A 6152-nucleotide genomic window follows, 5' to 3' on the forward strand; every position below is an offset into this window, starting at 1 on the left:
TTAATCCATGGGTCAATATGATTGGGCTCATCTTAATTTATTTTTAAAGAGTCAATTAGGATACGATCAACACAAATCAAACCATGCTTGCTATTCTTGTTTATTTAATTGCTTTGCCATGCTTGTATGCTATAACTTAGATCGTGTATCGTATGTTTATAGTTGTCATGGGCTTTCATTCATTAAAATTATCTAATTGGATTAGGATAGTTAATTAATGAATGGGTTGAACGGATCGGAGCGCTTTGTCACCAAGCCGATAAGAGGCTAAGCTGAGAGGTACTTAAGAAGACCTAGTGTCTCACCTTCTCTACTGGGAGCTTTTCCGTGAAGGAATACTATTAGGATAATCAAGACTAGAATGTCACAATTTCCTAATGACTAAGCTATATCGAAACTTATTGTTTTTAAGGGTAGCTTAGAATCACTCGAGCTTTTAATATGATTTAGTAAACACGAGTGTATCACCTAGATTAAAGTTAATGCTAGGAAATTAAAATACTAAAAGTATATTGAGTCTTAGGCCTCCAACAATGACACAACACCGTGAGGATGAAAGATCCCCTCGTGACCGGCGGTTTTCTAAACATGGTGGTCAGTTCCATTCGGAAGGGCTTTTCTGATTCCAATACCAAGGTTGTGTCTCTGACGATAGGTGGGAGGGTTGATACCTGCGTGTACTAGTTACGCTAGTGCGTATGGGCTAGATTTCTTTCACTGAAATGTTGGGTCGACTCATGCATGAACCAACCGGTGGTTGCTCATGTGGCCAACGATTCCTATTAAAATGGTAGTTAGTGAGCATAGTTATGAAGGTACATGTACTGTGATTGTTCACTAATCTGAGATGGTTCTCATTTTCACTAGGTGCACTCTGTTACGTCACCAGAGTGAAACGGACTGTGACTATTAGTTGAATTACCTTGGAATATAAAAACTGGGTCTTTTAATATCTTTAGTATTTTTCCCCGTGCTTATGCATTATGTTTTTTATTTCCTAAATTTATATGATGAATTTTTTTTCTTTTCATTAGTAATTTATGTACTTGTATTTTAGTAATTTCAGCATGACTTCGAATTATGATCTCTTGAAGTATATTATGGATAACAAAATGAAGTCTGGTGAATGCGCAGTTCTCTATATGAGAAACATGTCAGATTGGATGAATCTAGCTGCCTTTCGGGGCACAAAGATTAATGAGGCAACTCGGATTGAAATCATTCTAAATTCACTCGCCGAGGAATACGCCAATTTTGTCATTTACTTTCGTGGTTTTGGCCCGGATTATAAGATGACGAAGTTTCAAAGCGAACTTCTTTCTTGGCGTGATGGTTTGGTAGAGTATGCTTACCATCATGTGCAACCGAGTTTGGCACCACAGCTTTGTCCACCTTCACCAGAAGATTTACCATTAGAGAATGTTCTCGTAATGGAAAGGCCATCACTTATAGTAATTCCTGATGATGATGACATCAGCCCTGTGTCGTGTGAAGGTAATGTACCGTTCACTCACTTACATGTATTAGAAGCATTATATGGTGGAGATTCTCTCTCGTCCTGGATAATTGATTCGGGGATAACTAATCATGTTTGTACAACCTTACAGGTGTTTGACTCGTGGGAGGAACTGAGGGGAGACAAACTACAGCTTAGAGTGGGGAACGGAGAGTCCGTCACGGCTAAAGCTTTAGGAATAGTTCGACTTCGATTTGGAAATAAATATTTGATATTAGATTCAGTTTATTTTATTCCTGGGTTCTGTAGAAACCTAATTTCAGTTTCTGAATTACTTAAACAAAAATTTTCTTTATCTGTGAATGAGAAAACTATGAGTGTTTCTTTAGATGGAAGATTAATATGTGATGCCTTATTATATAATGGTTTATATGTATTAACTCCTGAAAATAAATGTTCATTTAATGCTGAAATGTTTAAAGTAGCTAAACCCACATCTAATAAGAAAATTAAACTGTCTAGTGATGAACAAACCTATTTATGGCACTTAAGACTTGGTCATATAAATATAAAGAGGCTAGAGAGGCTTTCAAGGCTTGGGCCGTTGAAACACCTTCAAGTGGGAACTCTGCCTGTTTGTGAATCCTGTATTGAAGGAAAAATGACCAAGCAATCTTTTGCTGGAAAAGGATTAAGAGCCACCGAACCACTGCAACTTGTTCACTCTGACGTCTGTGGACCAATGAGTGAAGCTGCGAGAGGCGGTTATGAATACTTCGTCATATTTACTGACGACTATTCTAGATATGGTTTCATTTACCTAATGCAACGAAAATCTGAAACTTTTAGTAAGTTCAAAGAATTTCGTGCTTGTGTTGAAAACCAATTGGGTAAGACTATTAAGACCTTTCGATCGGATCGGGGTGGCGAGTTCTTAGACAATGAGTTCACCGATTACTTGCTTGAGCATGGGATTGAGTCGCAATTATCGGCTCCTGGTAACCCTCGACAAAATGGGGTTGCTGAAAGGAGAAATAGAACTTTATTAGACATGGTAAGATCCATGATTAGCTACTCTTCACTTTCAACATCTTTCTGGGGTTATGCATTGAAGACTGTCATGTATATCTTAAATCAAGTTCCTTCAAAATCTGTATCCGATACACCCAAAGTACTATGGAATGGAGCACCTGAAGGTTTGCGTCACTTCCGTATTTGGGGTTGTCCCGCTCATATCTTGAAAAAGAAATCGAGCAAGCTGGAACCAAGAACAAACGTTTTTTTCTTTGTTGGTTATCCAGAAGGGACAAAAGGAGGTATATTTTATGATCCTATTGATAGGAAAACATTCGTTTCAACTCATGCTACTTTTCTTGAAGATGATTATGTTAAAAATCATAAGCCTCGAAGTACAATTATACTCGAGGAAACTGTTAGACCAACCCCGAAGACTAACGTCCAAGGGGATCCATCTCCACCTACAATTGTTGTGAGAGTGGGAGATGAAGAAGAAAACACAAACGTTGGTCCAAGTGCTACACTGCCTTGTCGTAGTGGGAGGGTCTCTAGAGAGCCCGACCGATATCTTGGTTTTGAAGCAAACGTCGTTGCCTTGGATGCGAACGACGACGACCCCGTGTCATTTAAAGACGCCATGGTCGACTTGGAAAAAGAAAAATGGCTAGAAGCCATGAATCTAGAGATAGATTCTATGCACGCGAACTCAGTCTGGACTCTTGTAGATGCACCCGAACAAATTAGACCGATTGGGTGCAAGTGGATCTATAAGAGGAAGAAAGGAGCTGATGGACAAGTCGAAACCTTTAAGGCTAGACTTGTGGCTAAGGGTTTTACCCAAAGAGAAGGAATCGACTACGACGAAACCTTCTCTCCTGTAGCCATGTTTGAATCCATCAGAATTCTTCTGACCATTGCCGCTCATTACGATTATGAGATTTGGCAAATGGACGTAAAGACGGCATTCTTGAATGACTATCTGGAAGAAGAAATCTATATGGCTCAACCAGACGGATTCATAGAAAAGGGTCAAGAGCACAAGGTTTGCAAATTATTGAAGTCCATTTATGGACTCAAGCAAGCGTCTAGATCCTGGAACCAAAGGTTTGATGAGGTGATCAAGACCTATGGTTTCGAACAAAACCTTTCTGAGCCTTGTGTTTACAAGTACTCGAAGAAAGTAATTGTTTTCTTAATCCTTTATGTAGACGATATCCTCCTTATAGGAAGCGATATTAAAGTAATGTCTAACATAAAGGAGTGGCTGGCAAAGCAATTCCAAATGAAGGATTTGGGGAATGCTGCCTTTGTTCTAGGAATCCAAATCATTCGTGATAGGAAGAACAAACTGCTAGCTCTGTCTCAAGGTACTTATATAGATAAGGTACTTTCTCGCTTCTCGATGCAAAATGCCCATGGGGTATTATTGCCAATTCGTTCAGGAAAGTTCATGTCGAAAGAGCAGTGTCCTAAGACACCGCAAGAAGTGGAGGATATGAGTCGAGTTCCATATGCCTCAGCAGTTGGATGTCTGATGTATGCCATGTTGTGTACTAGACCCGACATATGCTATGCAGTGGGAGTTGTTAGTAGATACCAGTCAAACCCTAGTCAAGAACATTGGATAGCTGTTAAGCATATCCTAAAATATCTTAAGAGAACTAGAGACATGATGCTTGTATACACAAGTACTGACTTGGTGATACAAGGATACACTGACTCTGATTTTCAGGCAGACCGTGACATGTTGAAGTCTACGTCTGGATCAGTGTTCACTCTCAATGGAGGAGCGATTGTCTGGAGAAGCATTAAGCAATCTAGTATCACAGACTCTACTATGGAAGCTGAATATATTGCAGCTTCCGACGTAGCCAAAGAGGTTGTTTGGCTTAAGAATTTCTTAGCCGAACTGGAGGTAGTTCCTAAAATGACCGAGCATGTGCAACTCCACTGTGATAACACTGGAGCCATCACAAACTCAAAGGAACCTCGCAGCCATAAGAGAGGAAAGCATATAGAACGAAAATACCACCTTATAAGAGAAATAGTTCGAAGAGGAGACGTGGCAGTCATGAAGATCTCAACCTTGGACAACATTGCGGATCCAATGACAAAGGGACTATATGAACATGTGTTCATGAAACATGTGGGAGGAATGGGCCTTAGATACATGCCATATTTTGTCTAGGTCAAATTGGGAGATTGTTAAGAATTCTTGCCGACGAGAAGATACTTATGTAAATTCTCGTTGAAATTATTAATAAAATAAAGTTTGACATTTATTATCTATTTGAATTGAAAGCGTTATTTCTTATTTAATGAGATTTATTAAACATTCATTATTCCATAGCCTCCGTATTTAACTGAGTCACGTGCTGGGCACCTGAGTTCGGGCGGTGTGCTAAAACATGGTCGATGACTGATATACGCCTGGAAAACTATATCTAAAGTCATATATGTGGAACACATGGGTGAAGGTTGATCACTATGTGGGAGCATTCTACACTTGTGGTAAGTGCACGACCCGGACAGGTCTTGGTGTAGATGTGTCGTTTAAGGACCGTTACGACACACTAACCGAGGCCACTATGATGGTCACAGTGAGACATGATCTAAATCCTGAAGTGATCATGGACATTGGGTTATGTTACTGAGCTCTTTGACTCATTCGCTAAAAGGCTATTCATGCTAATCACAGCTTATGTCTTGGGAGTTTTCTCAGAGCATAATTCGAGTGGGAAATGATTTACAGATACGGAATCCAGCCTTCCTGAAAGAAGGTTAATGTTCTCTCACCTAAGGGTTGATTCCAGAACCGATAGATTGCGCGCACTTTCGAAGTAAGTAACGTTCGAAAGAATCTTTCGCTGGGGAAGCAAAAATGCTTAGGGCTGATATGTATCAAGAGAAGTATAACGGAAAAATTGACTTCTCTTGACACGGGTTGAACCTGGAGGATCTTGATCACGAACTGACTATATCAGTGGACACTCGTCACGATGAGTAAATATAATTCTAGTATAAAGGAGAGTTCAGTCTTGGCTTACAAGGTGGAGTATTTGACCAAGATTAGACGAATCGATGGACAAAAGAGAAAGGACTATTTCGTCTTTTTTATCGGATTTGTTAAGCTCCTATTACTAGGTCCATAGTCCCCGATTCGACTCTGATAAAGGCGGATAAGAACTTTCGTATGATAATGTTTATCATTATTAATCTCACTTGCTGTAATTGTGATTGACAGCATTAAATTCTGGAAAACGGGTATTCGCAGAATTAAATAAATATTTATGGTAGAATTGTTTATTTATTGTTTTATCAAGTAAATAAACAATTATTAATTATTTGTTTTTTGTTGGACCAAGTAAATAAATAATTAATTGGGTTTTAAGCAATTGGGCCTTGAACAAAATATGAAAATCGGATTTGGGAATTTTCGGCACTAGGGTTTGCGCAAATCCCCCCTTGGCCGTGTGCCTAAAATTGGAAATTTATAATATTGGTATTTATCAATATTTTCTCTTTAGTTGTTTAAATAAAAGAGAGAGAAAAATATAAGATATTGTCATATATTTTCTCCTTATTTAAATGAAAGTATTTAGGAGAATATTTAGGAGAATAATATATTCTCCTTTATTATCTCACTAAATAAATTATTCTCTATTTAAATAAAAGAATA

General features: G+C 38.6%; 1 pseudogene; it reads left to right on the forward strand.

Annotated features, from left to right (window-relative positions):
* Positions 1 to 3875: 3875 nt before the first annotated feature.
* Positions 3876 to 4661, forward strand: LOC149402462 (secreted RxLR effector protein 161 pseudogene; annotated as a pseudogene).
* Positions 4662 to 6152: the final 1491 nt, after the last annotated feature.

The sequence above is a fragment of the Urtica dioica genome, chromosome 3 (genome assembly GCF_054948205.1).
Source record: "Urtica dioica subsp. dioica isolate 48M chromosome 3, U.dioica_male_clone48M_v1_H2, whole genome shotgun sequence".
NCBI classification, from domain to species: domain Eukaryota; kingdom Viridiplantae; phylum Streptophyta; class Magnoliopsida; order Rosales; family Urticaceae; genus Urtica; species Urtica dioica.